The sequence below is a fragment of the Nelumbo lutea genome, chromosome 2 (assembly GCF_056320005.1).
Source record: "Nelumbo lutea isolate HS-2025 chromosome 2, American lotus-T2T, whole genome shotgun sequence".
In the NCBI taxonomy this organism is placed as follows: domain Eukaryota; kingdom Viridiplantae; phylum Streptophyta; class Magnoliopsida; order Proteales; family Nelumbonaceae; genus Nelumbo; species Nelumbo lutea.
The window spans coordinates 26,984,583-27,012,431 of NC_142685.1; the positions used below are offsets into that span (position 1 = coordinate 26,984,583).

The 27,849-nt window shown below is 39.1% G+C and overlaps 1 long non-coding RNA gene across 1 annotated transcript; it reads left to right on the forward strand.

Annotated features, from left to right (window-relative positions):
- Window positions 1-4,740: 4,740 nt before the first annotated feature.
- Window positions 4,741-27,759, forward strand: LOC148869400 (uncharacterized). Its single transcript, XR_016107630.1, has 3 exons — window positions 4,741-4,916; window positions 26,003-26,159; window positions 27,419-27,759. It is a non-coding gene; the product is annotated as an uncharacterized LOC148869400 (long non-coding RNA).
- The last annotated feature ends 90 nt before the right edge of the window (window positions 27,760-27,849 follow it).

A 27,849-nucleotide genomic window follows, 5' to 3' on the forward strand; every position in this document is an offset into this window, starting at 1 on the left:
AAATAAACTCATAAGCTCACTGATTGAGTCGCAACCCTTAGTCAATTCATGTTTAAGTCAGCCAACTGATGCATACCCTTCTTTCGAGCCATCAAGAAGTTGAAAGATTTCCAATGGACAGAAGAACGCCAAGAAGCCTTCGAGGAGTTAAAGTCCTATCTTGCGTCACCACCCTTACTCATAAGCCTCCTCCCGGAGAGAGACTTTATTCTTGTACCTCTCGACTGGGGACAGGGTCGTTAGCTTAGTATTGGTTCGAGGAGACAAGGGGGTTCAGAGGCCAGTATATTACATTGGCAAGGTGCTCCATGAAGCTGAGACCATATATTTAGAAGTAGAAAAAGTAGCCTTTGCACTAGTGATCTCGGCTAGGAAGTTGAGGCCTTACTTTCGAGCCCACAACATCTCGGTGTTAATCGACCAACCCCTCAAATCAGTGCTCTCTAAGCCTGAGACCTCAGGTCAGCTAACTAAATGGGCTATTGAGTTGTTGGAATTCGACTTACACTATCAACCGAGACCTACTATAAAGGCGTAAGCATTGACAGACTTCTTGGTTGAATGCACCTTTAACCACGGTAACATCTAGGCCTCTGACCATGAGAAAGAGCAATCACCAACTAGGACATTGTTTGTAGATGGATCCTCCAATGCCAAGGGAAGCAGAATCGGCCTCATACTTCTCACCTTTAGATAGTAGCGAGCTAGAGTATGCATTGCGGTTTGGTTTCCCTACTTCCACTAATAAAGTCGAGTACGAGGCCTTACTAGATGATCTCTAACTCGCAAAAGACATCGGAAGCAAGTGCATCAAAGTCTTCAGCGACTCATAATTGGTTGTGAACCAGGTGAATGGAGAGTATGAATCCAAAGAGCCAAATATACCTAGGTACTTGAACAAAGTCCGATAGCTAAACTAGCCACTTCCAACATTTTGCCTTGCACCAAGTCCCATGGGCCGAGAACACACAAGCTGACAATCTATCAAAACTTGCTAGCTACTCAGGGTCAGCCCTTGGTCGCATTGTGCACATTGAATGTTTGACACATCCTAGTATTGAAGAGAGGCAAGTGTGCCTCATCCAAGTTGAGCCTTGTTGGATGGATCCCATTCTCACCTACTTGTAACATGAGTAGTTACTATCAGACAATAATGAGGCAAGGAGAGTCTGATGGTAGTCAGCACGGTACACCATACTCGAGGGCAAGTTTTAAAGAAGATCCTTCACCCTACCCTATCTAAGATGCCTACGCCGAGACGAGGGCGAGTATGTGCTAAGAGAAATCCACGAAGGCATCTGTGACAATCATCTAGGGGTAGAGCCCTGGCATAGAAAGCACTCAAGCAATGATATTTTTGGCAGACTATCCAAAATGACACTATTAAGTTGGTACAGAAGTGCAACTGATGCCAAAGTCATTCTAATATCCTTCATCAGCTTGCAATGAGCTTTTCGGTGCTCAGGAGCCCATGGCCCTTTGCAAAGTGGGGTATAGACCTTTCCCCTTGGCCACAGGAAATAGGAGATACCTCATCATGATAGTAAACTACTTCACCAAGTGGTTCAAAGCTGAGGCCTTGGCAATCATTACGGATAAAACGATCCAAAGCTTCTTCTAGAAGAGTGTCCTCTGTCGGTTTGGGATCCTACACATGCTCGTCACCGACAATGACCGATAATTGACAATTCCAAGTTCAAAGAATGATGTGAAAACTTGGGGATAAGGCAACAATACACCTTAGTCGACTACCCTCAAAATAACAAATTAGCCGAGGTCACCAATAGGACAATCCTAAGACAGACTAAAGGCAAGATTAGATAGAGCCAAAGGGCTTTGGGCAGGCGAACTTACAACATTCTCTAGGCATATCGAGTGACACCTCGGACTATCACAGGTAAAACCCCCCTTCAACCTGACATATGGGGCAGAGCCTGTTATCTCAACAGAGATTGATCAACCGACGCTTCGAACCGAGGCCTTCCAGGAAGTTAAGAACAATGAAGAGTTGAGGAACAACCTTGACCTATTGGAAGGTGTATGAGAATAAGCCCAAATCCGGGTCGTGGCATACCAACAAAGTGTTGAAAGATATTACAATTCCTGAGTTAGAAAGAATCACTATAAGGAAGGCAGACTCATCCTTAAAAAAGTCATGGTCCTTAAGCCCGACGTCGAAAAACTTGGCCCAAACTAAGAAGGGCCCTACATAATCAAGCAATTAATAAGGCCTAACACCTTTTATCTAAACACATGAGTGGAAGACCGATACCTCGCACTTAGAACTCTAAAAATCTCCAAATATATTATCAATAGATTTGTAAATACTTTATTAGAGAGCATAATTAATCTCATAGAATTCAGCCACTCATTTTGTCGGATTGAACTACCGCCTCGGATTTTAGCTCATATATTATGAATTGCACGTATTAACCATTAGGATATCCATTGGGTTCCTCTTATAGGTTGTACTCATTACCCAAAATAAAAAACTAAGCAAAACAAATTACTGTTTTGCATTGGGTATCTCTAGTTCATATTGACTATTAAGCTTTGTGAGCAGATGGCCAATGTGAGGTCATTAATTAATAGTCGAAGAAGATATTGGTGATAAATGGAGTTGAGTCTTCATTAAACAGTAAATAAAACCCATATTCTACATAAAAAAATATATCATTCATGCAGAGAGATCATATATGGATTTAAACGGTTTCATATGTTTCTAGTTTGCACTAGAATTTGTTTATATATTCATGTATTTGTAATTTGCACCGTAATTCAAGGGGTAAAAATGGCAAGAAATGAAAAAATTAACAACTTATTCAAGAAAGCAAAGAACATTGAAAAGTTGAAAAGTTTCATTTACTTAGATAAATTAAAAAAAAAAGAAAAAGATCATGAGTAAGTGGATTTAGCTAGGTAAATCTGCCTTGATAAACGATACATATATATACACCCATATATCATATATGCAATATTTTGAATCTTGATTGGACGTTGGTTAGGCTGCCCAGTGGGCTTGGTTGGCCCAGGTCCTACCCGCCAAACATGGATTTTAGACCTCCTAGCTTGACCTATAATTAGCCTTTCCATGTCTCAAGCACCCAAAGTCTGGTTATAAATACATACATGCACATGCATACAATGATACAATGCATTAAATGAAATTGGAAAGAGAGATTTTTTATGTTCAAAGTCTGTCACATATGAGTTGTATTTAGGGGTGAGCATTGGCTTTATTCGGTTCAAAACCGAACCTAAAAACCGAAAATTTTAAAACTGATATAATAAGATGGCAAATTGAACTGAAACCGAAATATATAGAAACTGATTAAACTGAACTGATTTTTTTTCGGTTATTTTGGATATTTTAGTTAAAACCGAAATTAAGAAGAAGAAGACACCCTCAACGACAAGCCGACAGCCAATAGAGGCAAAGAAGACGCAACGGCAGATGACAGAGGCAAAGAAGACACAACAGCAGACGGCAACCCGCAGCCGTGGCACTGAGCGGTTGATACTCAACAGGACAGGGAAGCCTCAAGGGATTGACATTGCAACATGCTGGAGATCGGTTATGAGAGGCGCGAAGTAATTTCAAGATGGACGATCAATTCCTATCTTTTGCAAAAGAGAAGGGAGTAAGAGGAGAGAAAAAGACGAAGGGACGAACTGATTGAAGAGAGGGTTTATGAAGGCGTGACGTGTAAAACCAAGTGGGACCCACAATGAGTAGCAAGTTGGCCATCTAGTGGTAGTAAATGTACTACCCTATTGATTATAGGTAATTAATTGTGATAGATGTCACTATAGGCAGGCACCAATGGTCCAACCCAGCCACCGCCCCTGCTTTTGCTTTCTTTTCTTTACCTGCCTTGCTGAACCGAACATGGGGGAGACGAGACCGGACCGTCCCGCATTCAATAAGACCCTCCTTCCAATACTAGTTTTTGGTTGGCACCTTGAGTAAATGATAAATTCAAATGACGCAAAGCCCAAGTAATCGCACTTTCATTAAGTCCAGAGTGTTGGCACGATTTTGCAACAGGGCCGGTCAGAGCCCAAGTAACAAGGATTTTTTTTTTTGTTCTTTTGTTTATTTTCATAGGGCTATACAACGGTGGGAAGACCACCCCTTAAGAGCAACCCATCACACCCCCAACCTTGGTGCATGTAGGATTCGATTTCAAGCAAGAGGCTTTACCAACCAACCAGGTGGCACCTTGCACTCTTATACGGGTCACCTATTGCCGGACCCAATAACTATAATACAATCCATTCACAAATTAGACCCTAATTTTCCAATCATGGTTTTAAAAGACAGAAAATCACCTGGCATTGGTAGCCTAGTAGTTGATATAGGGTTTGGCATGTTGGGCCAGGTTAAGCTAAACTCAGGTCACCTAAGAGTTAGACTTAAAAGGCCCAAACCTTAAGCATGATCTTTCCAACCTGAGATCAGCCCGCACTAAAATTTGATGCATTTTAGGTTGGTTTTTAAATCAATTCACATTTGGGTTGGGTTGAGCTCGGACCAGACTTGTATTGTCCAAAGACATGGCTCAACCTGGTGCAAAAATTAAAAGTATTCAAAATTTCGGGCCCATGCCCAGCCTGAACACCGAAATTCCAAATACAGCGTGGGTAAAACTGTCAGATGGGTCGGGCTGGGCTTGGGTTAGGCCTACCGATTTGAAATGAAAATATCCGCTATAACGATCCCATTAGAGCAATATAAAAGATTTCGATCTTAATTCGTAAGGATCATATAATCTGATGACTATGTGCCACCGCACTTAGCTGCACTATTTTGTTTGTCTTCCCTCCCTCATAAAACGAGGGAAGTGGGTTTTCAGACCATAGAACGAGAAGAGGATTCATCAAAATCTGAGTTAAGAACATCAACCTTTAACCAGGTAGTTCATTTATCTTTTAAACACTGATTTAGGTTTAAGAAATTTTGAGAGGACATAGAAATTAGTTTGCTCTTGTTCCTTCCTCCCCTTGTGTTCATGTTTTTTATACACAAGTTTTTTTTTTTTTTTCCCAGAGCTTGTTACTATTTTTGTTACTGAATATTGATCGTTGATCGCTGAATATTGGCTTTGTTTTTTGAATCTAACTGCAAATATCATCATGGGTTTCAATTGCATTTGGGAACCCCGGTTCCCAATCTACGATGAATCTGTTTCTTGTTGTTTAGAAAAGATATGGTTGAATTCTCTTTAGGGTTTTATGAAGTGAGCTCGTCTTCTTCTCAACTCTTATCAATCACTAGAAACAACCGCATTTGGGATGAGGACATTATTCGCTCAAATCCTGTTGAAACTAATATGAGATGATTTCACCTCATTGGTGAATCTTTTCATTGTATGATGCATTTAAATTTTTAGATACAAATCTTCTTCTTTGGGAATCTTGTTTATTGGTTAATGAACATTGTGTGTTTTTTGTTCAATATTACCATTTTGCTTTGTTGTATTGCAACGATGTTCTGTTTTGTGTAATTAATGAAAGAAAAAAGGAGTGGAGGGTGGGTGGTATTCTCTAAGTTGCTAGAGTTCCTAAGTTTTAATACCACGGGTCTAGGTTCAAAGTTTTTCTTCACGTAATATCATGTTAATTTTTTACCTTAATGACATTTTAACCAAGGTTTCTTAAATCTCACTGTTTACCACTAAGCCATTAAAGGTCCAGCAAGGATTAAAGCAGTTGAACTATCTGTTAACTAGTCTGGTCGATCAAATCATAAATGAAATTATGATATCAAAGAATGAGAAAACATACTATCTCCCAATCTGTGTCTTTCATCAATCCAGTCATGCATTAGAAGAAACATAACGTGTTCAAATATCATGCTAAAATTTTCTTTTCTTTTCTTTTTTTTTTTTTGAGTGAGTAGCCAAATCTGTCCAGGATGGACAGCAAGGAATACAAAAATAAAAAACGGCTAAAAGTTGATCATAAAAATACAAAAAGAATACTATCCAGATTACAATTGGACCCCTGAACCAGGCATTCCCCAAATACACCCTTGACAGTTGACACCAGCTCTAGCTAAACTATCAGCAAGGGAATTATCTAATTTTGGGACCCACTTAGATGAGCAGTTCAGGTTTCTTCCCAGATATTTGGCTTCCCTAACCAGAACTGTGAACTTCTATGTTGATTCTGTTTTAGTGTTGGGCCATGAGATGACTACTTTGCAATCACCATCAATGATCATTGCCATCCAATTCTATAGTGCCAATAGTTTGAGTCATTTTATCACTACCAACAACTCATCCCTCAATGAGTTACCAACATCAACTGCACCTAGGGGTGTTCACGGGTCGGGTTGGGTCGGTTTGAGTCATTTTCTTCAACCGACCCGACCTAGTCGGTTTACTTATTGGCTAAACTGAAACCGACCGGCCCTGAAGCAAAACCGACCCAAACATGAAGGGTTGGTTTATCGGTTTAATTGGTTTTTATATATATTTTAAACTAAAATATCTATTTATATTTAAGTTTATTTCTTTTTAGTTTTTATGCAAAATCAAAATATATATTTAAATCAATTAACTTTTTATGCAAAACTGATTTTTTTGTCAATATATATTTAAATTTATACAAAAATGAAATAAATATTGTACCATTGCATTATATTTGTATTGGTTTTACGTTTTTAGTTTTTATCATAAATAAGTATTTTTTTTTCAAAGTTCAAACAAAACACATATAAAATATATCAACATTTAATATATAGGGTAGGGGCTAATTAATAATTACTTAAACATATAGGATCGGTTCGGTTTAGTTTTGGTTCTCATGTATAAAAACCGAAACCGAACCGAGTTGTCGGTTTATTTTCTCATACAAACCAAAACCGACCGGTGGTTTTGAAAAACTGACCAACTTGGGTTGGGTCGGGCCGGTTTGGTTGGTTTGACATTTAATGTGAACACCCCTAACTGCACCACAGAAACTTATCTTGATGGTACCAATCACATCCCTTACTGTACCACCAACCCTTGATTGACCAGGGTTACCTATAAAACATTCATCAAAGTTGAACTTAAAGCTTCTAATTTGAGGTGGGTGCCAAGCAATCCTTCTCCATGGGCTTCCCCCTAGAGAGAAGCATCCCAATAGAAAATCACGATTTCCTCTTCTTGTGGTTCATAGGTGTTGATAACTTGGAGATAATCTTCCCAATAGAAAAATCTTGATTTTTGGAACCCAAATGGAATTCCATGGAAAAAGGCAGTGTGAAGCTGGGCTTGGAGAATTTCTAACAATTTGAGGAAACATAATAAACACCAAAAGAACAAGGAGTCCATATTCTCTCATCTTTGCATGAAAAAAGGGATGAACACAAGGTTAATGTAATGGATAAAAATTTGGGGCAAGGAAACCTTCAATCCCTTGAAGGTAGAAAAAATGGAAATTTGGAGCGAACTAACAATTTTGGATAAAAAAGAATGTAATGGTTAGTTAGATAGAGAAGAAAGAGAAAGGAGGAAGGAATTGCAAGCCGAATGGGAGGATGTGGTTAGAAGGGAAGAATTTTATTGGAAACAAAAATCTAGATGTCAATGGCTAAAAGAGGGTGATGGCAATACTCGTTTCATTCACAGATTGGCAAATAACAGAAGAAGAAAAAACTTTATCTTAGACCTACAAGTTGGAGGCTGTTGGGATAGTTTACTTTACATTTATGTTTTTATTCTGCTTAGTTAGGGTTTGTTTGTTCTGTTCAAAATATATTTTTTATCACTTTTTTTTGTACTTTAACTTCAGCAAGGGCACAAGGGTCTTTTCCCTTTTAATTATGGTCGCCCTATATATAATATTATAATCTGGCACCACCAGACTTAGTTCTGTTCACCAAACAACTCTCTCTCTCTCTCTCTCTCTCTCTCTTTCCTTCTACTTGTTTCCTACTGTTCAATCTCTGTTGAGATGATATCAGAGTAGTTCTGTTGGGTTTGAAAGCAGATTGAACAAGGTTTTTCCTCTTCATCTTGTTGTCTTCTTCAGACTGAGATCAGAAAATCTTACCTATGACTAGTACAAGTTTTCCATTTTTTTTTATCTCACTTATCTTGGTTGTGTACCAAGAGAAAACTCTATGAAGCAAGTCTGCTGAATGCTGTCAGAAAAATTGTGAGGTTCAAACCTCTTTTCTGTGGATCGTGTGATACTGTACCTGAGAAGAGGATATTTGTAGGTCATGGATGACTTGTTATTTCCTAGTTTTGGTGTAATTACAATGTTCTAAGGATCTCTCCTGGTGGTTAATGCGCTTAGATAATCTGGAAGATTGGTAGGTTGGAACTGTTAATTTTGTACAGGTCTAAAATCAATCTAAACATACCTTTTTTTTTGAGAATTGGTGTTGGTCTATATTCAGATTGTGTCCAAACCAAAGTGCGTGCATGTGGATTGCTTCTCTGGTGTGTTTCTAGGACTTTTTTTTTTTTGTGTTAGGAGGGATCCTAAGTTGTGTGTTGAAACTGAATAATGAATTTAACCACATCCTCTGAGAATTCTACAACTTTTGGGGTTTCAAGAGGTCAAAATGGAATGAGTGGAGGGATGAATATGAGTTTCCCCATGGTTGTAATTCCCTTTGATGGACTAAACTACCTTGAATGGTCTAGGGAATTGAACTCTACATTACTATCAGGGGAAATAGGGTATATTAATGGTAAAGTAAAGGAACCAAAGACCGGAAGTACTGAACATGACAAATGGAACTAAGAAAATAGTATGGTAATGTCATGGCTCTTGGTTTTCATGCTGCCATAAGTAAGGAAGACATTTATGTAGGTTGAAACAACTTGCGAAATATGGGAGCAAGTGAAATCTACCTATTTGGAGCAGAGGCACTATGCAAAGATATACCAATTGCAAGCTAAATCCTCCACTTGCAAGCAGGGAGAGAGAAGTCTCTTAGTGTACTACTCGAATTTGACATCAATCTGGAAGGAACTAGATCATTATTAAAATGTGAATCGGAAGTGTGATGAAGATGCAAAGGCCTACAAGTCACTTGTCTCATGGCAATGAGTATTTGTTTTTCTTTTAGGGCTGAATCCTACATAGAGTTTATTAGGGTACAAATCTTGGGAAGTAAGGACTTACCTTTAGTTTAGGAAGCTTATGCCTTATTTCATCCTAAAGAGAGTAGAAGAAGTGTGATGAATTATGTAGAGGGGGAGCTAGTTGCACTAGCAGTCTGAAGAGGTACAAAGTCAAATGTCGGAGGCTCTTTTAAGAAGGGTGATTCATAAAAGAGAGTGGATAACAAAGACAAATTTTGGTGCACTCATTGTCAAAAGCCCAAGCACACTAGAGACACATATTGGAACCATTTTGGGAAGCCTAAATGAGCTAAGGAATTGAGTAAGAAATCAACAATTGATCAAAGTAAGAAGCCAGCCCAGCAGAATCAAAAAAATATAATTTAGCAAATGTGGCATCTCAAGAGTCTAGTCCCATGGTACCTCAGGAGTAGAATTCTGGTTCTAACCCCAAAGAGATTATCAAATCTTTTTGTGACAATTTGGAATTATATGGTAGGACACTTGGCCAAATGGATTCTGGCCCTACTCTTTCTACCTCCTTTACGTCTATATCAGGTAACATTGCCATTGCTTTCCATATGTCATCTCATACATATGATATTCCTCGGATAATTGACTCTGGAGCCTCAAATCAATGATTGGTAGGTCAACTTTATTTCAGACATATAACCTCCTCTCTGGGAGAGATAAGGTGAGACTAGTTGATGGATCATTCTCCATTCTCCACCATAGCCGATCAATGAACCATTTCCCTTTCTTTCGGACTTACCCTCTCTAATGTGTTGCATGTTGCTAAATTACCTATCAATTTACTTTCCATTAGCAATATTATTCACTCCTTGAATTGTTCAATTACATTCTTTCATTCTTCGTATGTGTTTCAGGATTTGACCTCAAGGAAGACGATTGGTAGATGAAGTATGGTGGATGGTCTCTACGTGTTGGAGAATAAAGCCGGTCTTGTGGCTACAGATTCCTTAAGTTCATCTAGTGAGAGCCACGCCTATTTATGGCATATTCGTCTTGGTCATCTTTCCTTTGAGTCATTAAAACATATGTTTCCAAAGTTCTTTAAGTCTTTGCTAGTTAGTGAGTTACAGTGTCAGACATGTCAATTGAGCAAACATTGTAGAAGTTCTTTTCCTTTAAGAAATCAAATATTTGAATTTCCATTTCATATTGTTCATTTTGATGTTTGGGACCCTGTTACTCTACTTTCTAAGACTGGATATAAGTATTTCATTACTTTGATTGATGATTACTCTAAATATACTTTGGTTTATCCTAAGCGATTTGGAGATAAAGTGCCAAAGATTGTGAAAGATTTTCAATGCATGTTTTTTACTCAATTTCTGACTGAGATTCATATTTTCCAATCAGACAATGCAAATGAGTACTTCCATAGTGATCTCATAGAGTTCTTTGCTTCGTATCGATCTCTTCATCAGAGCTCTTGTGCTAAGACACCCTAGCAAAATGGTGTCGCTAAAAGAAAAAGTCGCTATTTTCTCGAAATGGCTTGTGGCTTATTACTCTATATACATGTTCCGAAACGCCTTTGGATGGATGCTGTTATGTGTGCTGCATATATCATCAACCGTATACCATCTCAGTTATTATAGTATAAAGCCCCACATCAATTGTTGTTTCCTATTCATGGTAAGCTCGATCCTCGTGCCATTCCTTGCATTTTTCTAGGTTATTCTTTATCTCAAAAGGGCTACCGATACTGTGATCCTGCTTCACGCAAGTACTATGTCTCCATGGATGTATCATTCTTTGAGAGTTAACATTTTTTCTCAGTCTCTCCTTAGGGGGTGAGTAGGGTTAAGGAGAAACACACCCAAGCTCAATTACCTCATCTTCTTGGTCTTCCTCCATTTTGTGTCTTCTTTCGCCGCCACAAGAGCCAGTAGAGTTCAAGAGCTATGGAACCTAAAACTATGCAACCAACATCATCAGACTCTCAAGAGGTAGATCCTCATCATCAACTAGGTATACTTGTTCCATTGATATGCTTGATCCTCTTGATATTGTGTCCTATGATCATATCTCACCTTCATATCATGTGTGCTTTTCCTCCATTTATAGTGTTTTTGTTCCTAAGAATGTGGTAGAAGCGTATCCAAACCTGAATGGATAGATGCAATGAAGGAAGAAATTAATGCCTTGCACAAAAATGGCACTTGGGAGTTGATGGATCTTCTTGAAGGAAAGGAACAGTAGGATGCAAGTGGGTGTTCACAATGAAGCATAGAGCTGATGGTGTGGTGGAAAGGTACAAAGCCAATTGGTGGCAAAAGGGTTTACATAGTTATATGGAGTAGACTATGCAAAGACCTTTGCTCTAGTAGCCAAGATGAATTCTATCAGAATCCTCCTTTCACTAGCAGCTAATCTTGATTGGGAACTTCACCAGTTGGACATTAAAAATGCATTTTTGAATAGTGACCTAGAGGAGGAAAAATTGAAGGTGTATAAGTTAAAGGTAGTGAGTTGAACGTGTGTAACTTCACCACTGGGAACTCAACCTCTAGGTTTTGTGCCAAAGGTAGTGAGTTGAAGGTGTGTCAGTTAAAAAAAAATCATTATATGGGTTCAAACAATCACATCAGGCCTGGTTTAGTAAGTTTCAATTAACTATACACCAGATGGGGTTCAGACAATGCCAATAAGATCATACTCTCTTTGTGAAGAAGGGTGACATAGTGGTCATTGTGCATTTCACCAGGGACTAGGACATGACACTGACCAATGTTGGCATTTGAAGTATGCGATCCAAAAGCTTATCAATCAAGGCTGATACAACTCTGAGCTAGAGCAACCAGACATGTTGCTACCACACCCGAAAACTTTATTGCATTAAACCTCAACCCACTCATGGGTTTTTGACTATGCAACTTTGTTGATCAATGAAAATTCTCTTTGTATTCATGCTTCTTTTCCAAAGTAATGTACTCGGTTAATCAACAAAAGATCTTTTTCATGTCTTTTGCCTTTTCAATAATGGCTTATAAGTGAGTATCAAATCAGGTAATGGTCCATAATAACTAGTATGGGATAAGACTAGGGAGCATTCTTGTCATGATCAAGTGATTTGGACCCAGTCTAACACTTAATGTGTGATCTTAGGAAATAAGGGTGGTCAATTAGGGGATCTAGAACAAGATGTCAAGGGAAGATAAGGCATTTTAACAGTTATGTACCAAGGTCAAGTAATCAATTGTATATCGCATTACAAAAGTCACACTTTGCAAGTGCACTTCGTTAGTCAATGCGTACCCTGCTAATTAATCAAAGAAAGGACTAGAGGCCATCTTCGGTCGTTTTATACCTCTCATATACCATTTATCATCCTTAACACCGCTAGTTATCCAATTGAGCCAATCCTTCTCTATCGAACCCATCAAATATTTGGGATGCACTATTCAAGGGTTAAAACAAGAGGAGGAAAAGGTAGAATAAGAAAGGTGGAAAATGGGAAGAAGAAAAAAAGGTGAAGAAAAAGAAAAGAAAATAGGGGCGATAAGAGCTTATCTGCTTGACATGTGATTCTTTTCATAAGTCACACAATTAAGAAATGATGGGAGGCCATCTTTTGGTCCTTTCCTTTGCCTTTTTTTTGCTTAACCCCCTTTACATTATTAAGTTTCTTAGTCATCCCCTTTAAGCCTCTGTCTTAACCAAATCCTCTCAAATAAACCCTTTCTAGAGGGACGAATGTGGAGAATGCCAATGACGAATCAAAAAATAGGAAAGCAAAATCATACATTTAGTGGTTGCCATGTGTAGTGGGAAAAGGAAAGGAAAGGAAAGAATGCAGTCATCAGATGCAATCAAGTGCCAGAAAAAAAAAACAACAAAAAAGAAAAAAAAATAAGGGCTACCAAGATTAATCCCAAAATTGGGGCAACCAAGATCAGTAAAAAATTGGGGTAACCAAGATCAATCCCAAAACTAGGGCAACCGAGATCAATAAAAAATTGGGGCAACCAAGAACAGTAAAAAATGGAGCAACCAAGATTTGTAAAAAAATTGGGTAAGCCGAGATTAGTAAAAAAAACTAGGGCGAGTGAGAAAATAATCGGGTCTTCTCTAAGGACATTCATCCCTAGTTTCGTTTCACACCACCTATGCATGCTTCATCCTTGGATAAAGTCTTCTTGGATCAAGAAAGAATGTATGACTATTGATATTGAACGAAATGAAGAGCAAAAGAGGAAATAAGCAATAGGCAAAGAATGGAGGATAAAAGGTGATTCTAAGTCCTAACTATGAACACAAGCATCTGATACCCAGATTAGTTAAATTTTGAGACTCTTTACCATTCATTTCTGAACTCCGTCCTAAACCATGTTTCGTCCTATCTAAGAAGTCCACTCGTGAAAAATTGGCAATTTGGTACTGGGCACCTTATGGGATGGTGATGGAATAGAGTGCTCCCTAAAGAGTAGGATCAAGCTTTTGCAAAAGAGGAAAAATAAAGAAAAAGGGAAAAGAGGGCATCCCCTTTGAATACACATTTTTCTCAAACATCCTACTGGCAATCTAAATCTTCCAAGTCACATACTTTGAAAGTTAATTGATTTCTCAATCACTAGATTGTCCCAAGAAAGCCACCAAGTTTAAGCCATGCTAGAGCATTGCAAGGTTCGACTACTCCACTTGTATCAACTTAGGTTAAGCACATCTTTACACAACTCCCATTACTTGCTCAAAATAAATTTTTGACCATGGTCTCACCATCAAAGTAAACCATGTTTTCTTTATCAATTTTTTTTTGTGTTAAAAAGTATGCAAAATTTGACTTTCTTGAGCTCCCCACTATTAAATCAAATTATGTCTTTCTTCAACTAATAGGGATCCTTTTGTCACTAACATGGAAACCATCGTGCTCCATTCATCCCTTGCTCCTTACATTAGGCAATTAAACTTTATGGTATTCGCTGCTTTGTGCTGTTTGTTTCAAGAAATTTACACCTGTAAAATTATCAAATAAATTCATCATACAAATATCTCATCTAAAAACGAACATTCTGAAAGTCGTTAACCAAAGTCTTGTCCCAAGCAGTTTACAACCAAAATACTATCGAATAAATCTGCATTTCTCCTCAGTTTAGCTTACACTTGAGAGCCTTTCATCAAAGTCTTGCTTCGAGCAATTTGCATTCGTGCGTTCTCTGCTTCGTGTAGCTTGCTTCAAGTGATTAGCCTTTGTGGCATTCCTTGCTTCAAATAGTTTACAACCATAATGCAATCAAATAAATCTGCACATCTCGTTGGTTTAGCTTACATTCTAAGAGTCATTAATCAAAGTCTTTCTTCGAGCAATTTGCCTTCATAGCATTCTCTACTTCGTGCAACTCGCTTCAAGCGATTAGCCTTTTGTGGCCTGTCTTGCTTCGAGCAATTTACAACCATAATGCAATCGAATAAATTTGCACATCTCGTTAGTTTAGCTCATTAATCAAAGTCTTGCTTCGAGCAATTTGCCTTCATGGCATTCTCTGCTTTGTGCAACTCGCTTCAAGCGATTAGTCTTCGTGGCATTCCTTGCTTCGTGCAACTTACAACCATAATGCAATCGAATAAATCTGCACATCTTGTTAGTTTAGCTTACATTCTGAAAGTCATTAATCAAAATCTTTCTTTGAGCAATTTGCCTTTGTGGCATTCTTCGCTTTATGCAGCTCATTCGTGCTATTAGCCTTCGTGGAATTCCTTGCTTCAAGCAGTCTACAACCATAATGCAATCGAATAAACCTGCACATCTCGTTAGTTTAGCTTACATTCTAAAAGTCATTAATCAAAGTCTTGTTTCGAGCAATTCGCCTTCGTGGAATTCCTTGCTTTGAGCAATTTACACCTATAATATTATCGAATAAATTCATCACTTACACATCTTTTTAATTTAGCTTACATTTTGAAAGTCATTAATTAAAGTCTTGCTTCGAGAAATTCGCCTTTGTGGCATTCCTTGCTTCGTGAAGCTCTCTCTTCCCAACTTACCTGGATAGTCTTTTCTTTGGCATTGGAGTCATTACAGGTAAAAAAAGTTTTCCATTTCCCCGTGAGTCCCTTCACTCCCTTTTCTATCCAATGATGGGTGGCAGCTCCAGTATTTCAGCCACAAAGTGGGCCACCTTCCGGTGCCCACAGATTGGCGACCCCACTGGGGACAAAGTGAGGATTGTGTAGGTGCCACCTTCCTTCCATTTGTTTTTTTTTTCTTCTCTTTAGTTTGTTTATTTCATTAGAAAAAAGAAAAAAACTAGACTATTTTCCTTTTACTCCAATAATTGGGTATTTAGATTGGTTTCAGATTGTGAGTAGGGAGGTAAGGCTACATGCGGGGGGTCTCCTTGAAGGACAAAGAAAAGCCGAGAGCAGGAGGTAGGTTAAAGGCTAGGGCAAATGAGGTGATAAATGATGATCTTGTTATGAGTTGGATCCCTATTTATAGGGAGAGATCCCCAGGTCTTGAAAGGAAGGAACTAAAAGTGTTTGATTCCCATTCGGAAAGGAAATCTTGGATTCAGTGTCTGTTGTTAGGGAACACCGTTAGGGATTCACCATGTGTCTTATGAGATATCTCAGGGACAAGCTTTCCTTTCGTCTAAGGATTCTCAAAATACATGTTTGCTACTTCATTTCGTGAGCCTCTTAGACTGACGTGGCGTGGGTGACGTCACTACTTATCTTATGTGTCCTCTCTAATCCTATGAGGTGTTCTATCACACGCGTTATTAGTGATGCACGCGCTTCTTTTACTTGTTTCTGACCTGCGATGAGCTTGAGCTCATCGCATTTGTGTGATGGCTTTAAACTCATCTCAAGTCTACGCGGGTCTTGAGTTCATTGCAGCTCGTTTCGGGTCATGAGCTCATCGCATGTCTATGTGGGTTCCGGGCTCATCGTGGATGTACGCCGGGTTATGAACTCATCACAAGCGTTCATGTGGTATTGGTTTAGTACCTTCTATGCTCTCATGGTCTATGCGACTATCATACACCTACACAGATTGAATCTTGATTTTAGTTTTTCTATTTAAGTCGTCCTTTGCAAATTTCTGGCTGGGCTTAGTTTGGGACAAATTGGCTTGTTCACCATTTAAGTGGATTGTTTGAGACTCATGTATACAACTTATGGATGAATTCTTTTTAGGACTGAATGTGTAGACTGCATGAAACCATTGGATTTGGTAGGAGTCCCTTGTCATAATAAACATGTTCCATTGTGCATGCTAAAATACTATACTCTGTTTAAGTAACAGTCCTAATGGATCTTAGCTTGGATTTTGGATTTACAAGAATGCAATGATATCTCATGACTCTTTAACCAAGGTAGTGAAGGCTGCATAAATTAAACCTCCCTTTTACCCCTTGAAGCCTGTTCCCATATTTTGTATTTTTAGCATAACAAGTTAAGATTGCTTTTTGGCTATTAATAAAAGTTTTTGAGAGCTTTACACTATTTCTACTTAGCCTTTCTTTTTGGAATCTCTCTCCTTTTTTTTTTTTTGCATATTCATCGCATGAATGGGCTTAGATTTGAATAATAGAATATTATTGTGTCTGTGTTCTGAATTCTCAGAAAAAATGATCTTCTTGGCTTAGTGTTTATTGTTTTGATCTGATATGCTTGGACACAAGGAATTAATCTCTTTGTTGTTTGGCCGACTTAAGCCTTATTGTTGGAAGCCTAGTAAAATAGGGACTGGCATAACGGCCCTAGCAAGATTCTTGGAAGTCTGTGGTACAGAAATCAGTCACTTTGTCTTTACTGTCGAGGTTGTAACAGTTGAGGACCTGCCTTCCATGACTGAGGTTATAGCTCAACGTGGATTAGATTTGAGTTTCTAACAGTAGTGCTTGATATGTTTTGTGGTGACTCTTGCTTGAATGACTCTTGTGTTGAATGGTGGTCTTGGAGTTGATTGATGATGTGAGAAAGAACCTTCGGAGCTTAGGGGATGGAGTGGAATAATGGATGCATATATGGAAGTGATTTTCTTTTTCTTTTTTGTGCAAGTGACCTTCCCCTTGAACCACCCCAGCCCCCTTCTCACTACTGTAACTTATAGCAGTAAACCAGCCCATGAGCCTACCTCCTTAGAACCCCTCAACTGCTGCAATTCGTTGTAGTAAACCAGTCCCAAGAATACCTCTCCCAATCCTCCCAACTGCTGTAATTTGCAGCAGAAAACCTACACCAAGTGACCAAACCAACTCTGAAACCGCTACTAGGAACCACCATGTCTGCTGCAATTTGTTGTGGTTTTACAGAAGAGAACTAATCCTCCAACTGCTGCAATTTTCTGCATAAAACCAGAAACCAACATAAAACTTACCCCAAAATACTCTTTTTAAACCCTGTCTGCTGAAATTTACGGCAGTAAACCACACCTGAACTCACTCCCTTCACCCCATTCAAATGCTGCAATTTGCAGCAGAAAACTAAGCACTGAATCAGTCCCAAAAACTATCCCCTCTAACCTCTCTAGCTGCTACAATTTACAGCACGTGGGCCAGCCCTGAACCCACTCCATGTATCCCATACAATGCTGCAATTTGCAGCAGAAGACCAGCATAAAAACAGCCCCAAAACTACTTCCTTCAACCCATCTATTTGCTGTGTTTTTACAGCAGAAGGCCAGCCCTGAACCCACTCCCTTTACCCCATCCAACTGCTGCGATTTGCAGCAGAAAGCCAGCAACCAACCAGTTCCAAAATCACCACCATAGATGCCTTCTCACTGTTGTGATTACAGCAGCAGTAATTTACCCAAACCCACTGCCTTTACCCCATCCAACTGCGGTAATTTGCAGCAGAAAGCCAGGAACCAACAAGTCCCGAAATCACCACCATAGATGCCTCCTCACTGCTGTGATTTCAGCAGAGTAATTTACCCCAAACCCACTTCCCTTAATCCCCCATCTGCTGCAATTCACATCAGTAAACTAGATCTTAACACACTCTCTGCTCCCCATCCAACTGCTGTAATTTACAGCAGAAAACCAAACACCCAATCAGTAATCCAGGCCTGAACCCAACCCAACCTAACTAAACCTAGATGAACCCATCCGAACCCAATCCCGCCTATTTAAGCTTGCCTGAACCCAACCAAACTTAGTCCCAACCTAGGCTGAACCTAGCTAAACTTAGCATAGCTGAACCCAACCCAACTTAGTTAAACCTAGATAAGCTAGCTGAACCCAATCCAACTAGTGTAAACTTGCCTAAAACCAGTCCAACCTGTTTAAACTTGCCCGAACCAAACCCAGTCTAGCTGAGCCTATTTAAACCCTGCTGAACCCAATCCAACCTATTCAAACTAGGCAAAATCTAGTCTCAACCATAGCTGAACCCAGCCTAGTCTGTCGAACCTGGCTGAACCTCATCACCTACTCATGTCAAGTCCTCCCAAATCTAAATGATCCACTCTGACTAAAATCCATCAGAATTGAACCCGACCTATCAGACATGACTGAACCCAGTCCTATGCAACTCAAACCAGTTAGAAGCTAACCTGACTTATTGGAATACAACTAAACCTGGATCCACCCAACCTGTCCTAACTAAAACCGAGCTCAACCACCTTAGCTGAACCCAATACAACTTAACCCAACCATAGCTGAATCCAACCTAACCTAAGTGAACTTGGATGGACCCAACTGAACCCAATCCAACCTATTTAAACTTGCCCGGACCCAATCCAATTTAATCCAACCATAGGTAAACCTAATCTAACCCAGCTAAACCCGAACCAACCCATCTAAGCTTACCTAAACCTAGACCCAACTTAACCTAACCCAACCTAGCTAAACCCAGTCCAACCCATCTAACTTACCTAAACCTAGTCCCAACCCAACCTAAGGGCTGGCCACTTTTGCATCAAGAAATAGGTAAGCCCTCTCAAGTAAAATCAGTGTTCTTCATTTTCCTAAGGGCTGGCCAGTTTTGATTGAACTTCCCACAGCAGATTGGCCTTTCACGTTTGTACTCTTGCCTTCCTATGTGGGCATCTGATCCCAAGAGAGGTGTGAAAGGGGGGAAACCCCAGTACCATCCCCACTCATTGGGCTTTGGTTTGAGGAGGGCAGAGTTCAGGTGGTTGAAATCACAATCCTTTTTATTTTTTAATTTTTGTTTTGTGTCCGGCCAAGCATGTGTCTAAGCATAGGAGGGAGTGGGGAACCCTCCTGGTTTGAGACAAGCTGAGAAGATTGGTGAATTTGAACCCTCTCTATTTATCTTGGCATCTTGTAGATAGCATTGGATAGCTTAATTCTTAGACTTTGGTCCTAACTCTCTATCCTACAATTGTTTTTGTCTTGTTACAATTATGTTTTGATTTATTAGACATTAAAATTTTAATTAGTTTCATTATGCAAGGTTCCACTCATGTGTTTGTTGTTTTATGAGGCAAGCTTGAGCTGTCATTGCAAGAAGAGTGCCAATAACCAATTGGGTTGCTCTTTGAATTAGAAGTCCTTAAAAAAATATTGTTTTTAGTTGTAATGAAATGGACAACCCTTAACTGCTGAAATGTTGAGAGTACCAATAACCATTAACTGCTGAAATGTTCTTGAGCGTTAGTTTTTTATTTTTTCTCTTTTCTGTTTTGTTTTTCTCTTGTAGTAAAGTGGATATCTGATTCAAGGGCCCACTATCTTATTTATTCTCGGTATCATCTCTTACCTGGACTGTTAATGGCTCTCAACTGTTATAATAAGTGATTTTTTTTCAGATTATCAATAAACTACCTTAGAACAATTTTCAGATTACAAAACATTCTTGAATATTCAGATTCTGTTAGTGGCTAGGTTGTTAGGTTTGGGAGCGAATCATGTGCCTTACAAGAATAAGAAATAGTTTTTTGTGTACGGTATAGGAACTGTTAATGGCTTTGAACTGCTGTATCGAATGGGATCAATTTCCACTCTCATGTAAAAATTGACTAGTACCTTTTCCTTCTCTTTTTTGGTAGTTAATCCCAACATGCTTTTAGCCCGTACTCTCGTATATAATGTTTCATCATAATTTGTTTTTTATTCCCTTGCCCTTTTTCGTGTTAAAATACAAACTCCACTAATTAGCCATTTACCCTCTCTTCATTATCGTGAGAGTGGCACCCACATTGAAAAGAGAGAGGGGTGCCTAACCCCTTCCCTCTCTCTTCCCAACTTACCTGGATAATCTTTTCTTCGATATTGATTTACAGGTAAAAAAAAGTTTTCCTTTTCCCCGGGAGTCCCATCACTCCCTTTTCTATCCAATGATGGGTGGCAACTCTTGTAATTCAGCCACAAAGTGGGCCACCTTCCGGTGCCCACACCTGGAGAAGTAAGAAGAAAAGTGTGGTGGATAGGTCCAGTGCTGAAGCGGAATATAGAGCTGTGTCTTATGGAGTTGCTGAAATCATGTGGATAAAACACCTGTTAGGTGAACTGGGTTTTGTAGTGGACAAGCATTTTATTAGAGAAAAAACTTGGGAGTGAAGTGTGCACTCCAAATATCAGCTTAGAAGAACAACTTGCAGACATTTTCACCAAGGGCCTTCATCATGTGTGACATAATAGTTTGTGTGACAAGTAATCATGATTGACATCTATGTCCCAACTTGAGGAGGAGTGTTGGAATAGTTTACTTTACATTTATGTTTTTATTTTTCTTAGTTTGGGTCAGTTTGTTCTGTTTAAAATAGCTTTTTTATCAATGTTTATGTACTTTAACTACATTAGGGGCATACGGGTCTTTTCCCTTTTAATTATGGTTGCACTATATATGATATTATAGTTTGGCACCGCTTGACTTAGTTCTATTTTCCAAACAACTCTCTCTCTTTCCTTCTTCTTCTTGTTTCCTACTATTATTTCTTTGTTAAGAACCATCTAATTTCAGACCAGGACCTCATAGTCTCGGAGGTTGTTTCCTATTTCAAAGAGCTCTACTTGTCTGACAGGGTCTGGAGACCTAGCCTAACAGTTTGGGAAGGATCAAAATTATCTCAAGAAAGTAGAACCTGGCTGGAGAGGGAGTTCAGTGTGGAAGAAATAAAAGCTGCAATTTTTACTTTAGATGAGGATAAGGCCCCATACCCTAATGGGTTTTCCTTGGCTTTTCATCATGAATGCTGAGATATATAGTGAAAGGGGATTTGCCAGAAGTGTTTGAGGATTTTTACAGTTCAGCCATCATCAATAAGGGTACCAATTCCATCTTTGTCAAGCTCATCCCCAAGAAGATCAGTTCTTTAGGGGTGAGAGATTTTTGACCAATCAGCCTCTTGGGTAAACTTTATAAGATCATGTCTAAAGTTTTGGCAAATTGGCTGAAAAGAATTATGAGTGAGGTAGTTGTTTCCACTCAAAGTGCTTTTATTAAAGGAAGACAGATTGTTGATGGTGTGTTGGTAGCAAATGAGATAGTGGAAGATAGAAAAAACAAGGCCAAAAAGGGGTGGTCTGCAAAATTGACATTGAAAAAGCTTATGATAGGCTGGATTGGAATTGCCTATGAAGGATCTTAGAGCTGAAAGGTTTTGGTAGCACTTGGATTAATTGGATGAAGGGTTGCTTCAGATCAGCTAGGTTCTCCATCCTAATCAATGGGGAGCCCAAAGACTTCTTTAAGGCTTCAAGTAGATTGAGACAAGGATGCCCTCTCTCCCCTTACTGTTCACAGTTGTGGCTGATATTCTTGATGCCTTTATGTCTAAGGCAGTAAATCTAGACTGTTCTAAAGGCGTTATGGTGGGGTGAGATAATATCCACATCACTCATCTTTAATATGCTGATGGCACAATCTTCTTTGTAGAGGGTAAGAGAGAATATATCCACAATCTCAAAAGCATCCTCAAGTGCTTCGAAACAGTGACAGGGCTGAAAATCTGGAGAAGAACAGCATCATTGGTATGCACATCTCTCAACAAGAGTTGGCAAAGCTTCAAAGGACGTTGGGTTGTAGATAGAAACTTGGCCAATCAATTATTTAGGAGTCCCTTTCAGTAGAAATCCTAGATCTGATATCTTCTGGCAACTTCTCATTGAGAAAAGTGAAAGAAGGCTGGAAGTCTGGAAAAGAAATTACATTTCTAAAGGGGGTAGGCTCACCCTAATCAAGACAGCTCTCTTTGACCTCCCAACATATGTCCTTTCAGGATTTAAAATCCCAGTCCGAGTTAGGAAGCACTTAGAAAAATGCAGCGTAACTTCCTATGGGATGGTCTTGATGGAGGGGGAGAAAAAAGAAATCACTTGGTCAAATGGGAAACAGTGTGTAAACCAAAGAAAGGAGGCTTGGGGCTTGGGGCTTGGGCACATCATAGATAGAAACAGGTCCCTTCTCAGAAAGTGGATTTGGAGATTTAAGACAGAACAAAGTGCACTTTGGACAGCTGTGATTTAGAGTAAATATGGAGAAAATCATTTGGAAAGGGGTAGCTGATGCAGAGCGGAAATGAAACACGTGAGAGAAGCTTCAAAGAAAAGAGCAGAAGTCGAATTTTAGGAAGAAGAATTCTTCAGTAAACAATTAAGAGAAAATTGATAACGAGAGAACTCCCTTAGCTACTCTTTATATAGGCATACACCCTTATGCCTCCTAATTCTTATCTGAAAACACTCCTTAATAGAATCCTACTAAAACTCCTTAAAAAATAAAATCCTAATATAAGAAAACACTCTAAAAATAGAATCCTACTAAAATCCTTCAAAAGGAAAGCCCTAATTGAATATAAATTTGAAATAATGCTATCTTGGTAAAAATGAACTAAGATGGAAACTCTGAGATGGTGCCAACTTGGTAAAAACGTATTAAAATAGAATTCCTGTGGTGATGCTATATCGGTAAGTATTTACTAAGCTGGGTTGTGGCGTCATTTCTGCATCTTATGTGTCTTGGAATGGTCCCAACTTGCATAGAACTTATTGGCCTTTTCCTGTACTGCATTATCCTCTCCCCCTATATATACTAAGATGGGCCTTTGAAAACCAACTTTGTAAATATTTACTCAGTTGGTCTGAATCCCGTACTGCATCAGTAGCACTCCGTTGATTCCAAACTACTCACTTGCTAACCCTTGGAAAGGTATTTTTACTACCCAAAATGCTTTTGCCTCCTTCATTAGATACAGATTGGGTAGTGGAAATAAAATAAAAATTTGGACTGACCTCTGGTGGGGAAACAATCCCCTATCAGTTTCCTTCCCTTCCCTGTTTTCCTTAGTAAGAGATAAAAATTCTCTGGTCTCCCCAACCATCCTTTTGGCAAACAACCAAGTTTCTTATAATTTTAACTTCCATAGAGACTTAAGAGAATTGGAAGTCTCAGACATTTCACGACTCTTCTCCTTGATCTCAGAAGTCTTCCTCACCCCCTCATCTCAAGATAAGCTAATTTGGTAACTCACTCCCTCAGGCCAGTTCACCCCCAATTCCTACTTTCAACCCTTCCCCCCCAACCTTCCCAGACAAGGATTTGGCTCTCCTTTGTTCCCCCCAAAGTTGCCTTCTTTGTCTGGGAGGCAGCCTGTGGCAAGCTGAATACCTGTGACATCCTACAAAAGAAATCTTTGGGAAAAAGAAATGTTTCCCCCCCATGTTTTTTTCATGTGCTTTGAGAATGGAGAGTTAATTGGCCACTTATAATCAACTGCAGCTTTGCCAGAATTCTCTGGCAATTTTTTCTGGATGCACTTCTAGGTGGAAACTACAACTGGACTCCTCCAAACTCAGTCACTGATTTTGTTACCCAGTGGACCAATCCAAAGATGGGGAAAAGATTATAACTCTTTTGGAAAGCAGTAATTCATGCTGTGATGTGGGGAATCTGGGAAAAAAGGAATAGAAGAATCTTTGAAGACAATTTCTCCTTGGATGGTGTTCGTGAGAAGATCTTATCAAAATTATTTTCTTGGATGCTGGTCCACCAGCTCTTCGAAGGGGTGAACAAAGGGGAGCTACAAAGAAACTGGCTGCAAATCCTGTTTACTTCCCCTTCCTCTCCATCTGTTCCGAATCTTCCCCCCCAAGAAGGGACAATAAGGGACTGTAATTACTTGCTGTAGTTTGATGGCAGTTTTAGAAAGTTGTTGCAGCCTTCATCAGCTGCTGGAAAAGGGGGTACTGTGAGAAACTCTACAGGAGATATTTTATGGGCCTTTAGTAGCCCAATCCAAGCTGCAGATGCCTCAGAAGCTGAAGTCCGAAATCTTCTAGAAGGTTTAAGAATTGCTAAGAACAATCATTTCAGTCCATTATTATTAGGAGACTCAAGACTTACTATCAAGTGGGCAAAAGATTTGGATGAGGGTCCTTGGAAGCTAGCTCACCTCCTTGCAGAAATTCACAAGCTTTCTTCTTTGCTGAACTGCTCCTTTAGATGGATTCCCCGGGAGATCAATAGAACTGCAGATGCCTTAGCAAAGCAAGGGTTGGGAATGGATTTCTTGTATAGTGCTAACTCTTTGCTATCTTTAGTTTGATACAGGCTTTTCTTTTTGTGCTTTTTGGCCTGTTTGTACATCTCTTAAGTACATCTCCCCCCGCCCCCCCATTTTTTGTATACAAGTTATCTTCTTTTCGAAAAAATAAGTCTAAAAGATCATTCATTTCCCAACCAGCCAAACCTCTCCTAATTCTAAAGTTCTATGTGTATGGGGTGTTGGGTCAGGCACTGTAAGGGTCTGCCTGAAAGTCGGTAGATGACCAGGAGAGAGTGGCTGTTGACATTTGTAAAGGGCTGCAGAGAGAGGTTTCAGATGTCAGATCTGAGATTTGAGAGTGAATTCAGGGTGGACAAAGTGTCTCTGGGGTAGGAGGCACTTGCAAGGACTGATGCAGTATGTATGGGAGGGAAAAAGGTGTGGATCCCCTTGGGGGACCCCTGTTTATAGCTTTTCTGGAGGTCTTTTCCCTTCTAGAAAGTTCCTTTCTTGAGTTTGTTACAAAGCTATCCAATCTGCGTTATCTGGACCATTTGGGGTGTCTCCACTTGCCACGTGTCCATGCTGTTACCTCGATATGATAAAGTATGATGGGGTTAAGTGTCAATTTGCATGTGTACAATGGACATGCTAGGTGAGAGTTCTTTCAGGAAGCTTAATGCGATGACATGATATGATGTGCATAGTTCCCATTACATCCCAATCTTCGTGTTGCGATTAGTTGGATTTGTGTTGTTATGCCATTGTCCCATTGCATTGCTAGCGGTATGCAATGACTAATTGTGTGGTCTTACACCATGAGATGTTGCCATTTCCAAAGGTGGCTAATTTAGCTTTTCTTTTTTTTTTTTTTTTTTTTTTTTGTTGCAAAGAGAGGTTATATGAGCAAGGATAAGCAAAATAAAGATGAAAGTCTCTCCACAATAGTCTTCCTGACAATTTCCTGAATTTCACCCATTAGAGTTCAAACCATGAATCCATTTAGGTATTTAATTCCACAAAGAATTGTTCTCAATGGGAAACCTTCATAACTAATTTCCCAAACCCCTCTCCTTACTGTTTGTTGCGTTCTTCGAATTTAATAGATGACTTCTTCCCAAAGGAAGCCCCTAATGATTTTTTTCCCAATTTTCTTTATCACTTTGGCTGGTGCTGTAAACAGGGAAAAAAAGTAAACTGGGAGGGTTATAGAATGTAGATTTGATGAGAGTAAATACTTTTAGACTAAAAAATGTCGTCTTCACATGCTCAAAGTTTTTGGTGTGTGGATAATGACCTTTTCTTTACTGGATTTGGAAGCTGCACACTAGATACTCATGGGTTTTATTTGCTTTTAAAAAGCATGCATTATACACTAGTTATCATTGTGCTATTGTTTCCATAAATGTGTTATGTCTGTTTCTTTATTTCCATCTGGTGATAATATTTATTATTTTCAGTATCTGGACATGATAACTGATAGATCAATGAATTTTATCTTCAGCAGTCATGAAGGTAAGGGCATCTGTGAAGAAGCTGTGTGAGTTCTGTCGGACTGTTAAACGTCGTGGAAGAGTGTACGTGTTATGCACAGCCAATCCCAAGCATAGGCAACGGCAGGGAATATCAACATTTGCATACGAAGGCTCAGTACCATCTCTGTATGTATCTACCTATTATCTCTTTGATTTCAAGGTCGGAAGTAGAACCATTACTATTTATAGTGCAATATTCTTGTTCCTCTCTCTCTGGGTCCTTCCTTTAGTTGCTGGGTTACCTTTAACTAACTGTAACTTTAAGTGAATCATCATCATCATGCCTTATTCCAACTATATGGGGTTGGCTACATGAATCCTGTTTCACCAATCCATTCTATTTAAAGCCATATCCACTGTTAAATTATTAGTGCTTAAATCATTTCTTATTACTTCTACCCATGCCCTTTTTGGCCTATCCTGAGCTCTTCTAGCCCCTTCATGTGTAACAAATTACTTCTTCTAACTGGCACAATTGGTCATCTTTTATTCATGTGCCCAAACCATCTTAGTCTGTTCTCTCTCATTTTATCACCTATTGGAGCTACTCGTAGGTTCCCAAGGGTAACTTTACTCTTGTTCCTATTCTTTCTAGTTTTCCACTCATCCATCTTAGATTTGCATTTCTGCCACATTCATTTTCTGAACATGTTTTGTAACTGCCCATCCCAACACACTGCTCCATACAACATAGCTGGCCTCGCAACTGTTTTATAGAATTTTCTTTTTATATAAATTTATCAGAAACTGCATCATGATGCTTGGCATGGAGACGACAGACCTAATCTCCCTATTTATTTTCTTTTTTCTTACAAGATGATTTAAGGGGTGTTTGCCAATATGCATGATTTTTTCAATGCAAAAAACAACTGCCACATCAGCTAAAGCAATATGATTTTGCTGATGTGGGAGTTCTTTTTTAGCTTTCAGAGACAAAATTATACATATTAGTGAAACAGAACAGAATGGCTAAACATGATTTATGTAGCTGACCCCATATAGTTGGAACAAGGCATAGATGATGATGATGAAACAAAATCTTACATATTAGTAAATACCCCATTCATCTGATTGTTTTTCTATTTAGTGCTTGATCATGCGTCCATGCTTTGTGGAATTGAGTTCCAAATTCCCAACTCTGCAGCCATAAAATGAATGACTTGTTTTAGATTGTTGATGAGGCTGAGATCCTCATTGGGGTTTCGATGGTTGGGTATTATAAGCACCTATACAATTGATAGCAAAGATACAATTCTCAAATTATGGCTTGGTTATTCTTATGGACAATATGGTTGTTTCTTTACCAGGGTGTCTCTGTATGTGAACCATGGATATGAAATAATCTTTTGATTTAGAAACTTGTTTATTGTGGGGATTTGATACAGGTCCTCTGAGATGAGTACCAAGCAAGAGATTTGTCGGAGTAACAGCTCATCAGTAGGTTTGGTAGCTCTGCTTCACAAAAAGCAATTCCCATCGCTAATTTTTGGCTGGAGGGCTAGTCTGGCTTCTCTTCTGCCAAAACAGGAAAACTAATCAATAACCTATTCAGGTCATGCTGGAATCTTGTCTATTGTAATATGATCCGGTTCCTTGGATATAGTCACCCTTTGGGTGAGCCAACATGTTTCTTTATTGACTTTGTTCCACTGTAATTTCTTTTGTTCAAGGTACAATGATGCTATTAAATTATTGGTAGGATGCAATTATTTCCTAGGAGGATCAATGTGGAATTTGTGCCATTTTTGCCTTTTCTTTTTTTCCTCTATTGTCTCATGTTGTTGAAACCATTGCCCAAGTTCCCATTTTAAGAGTT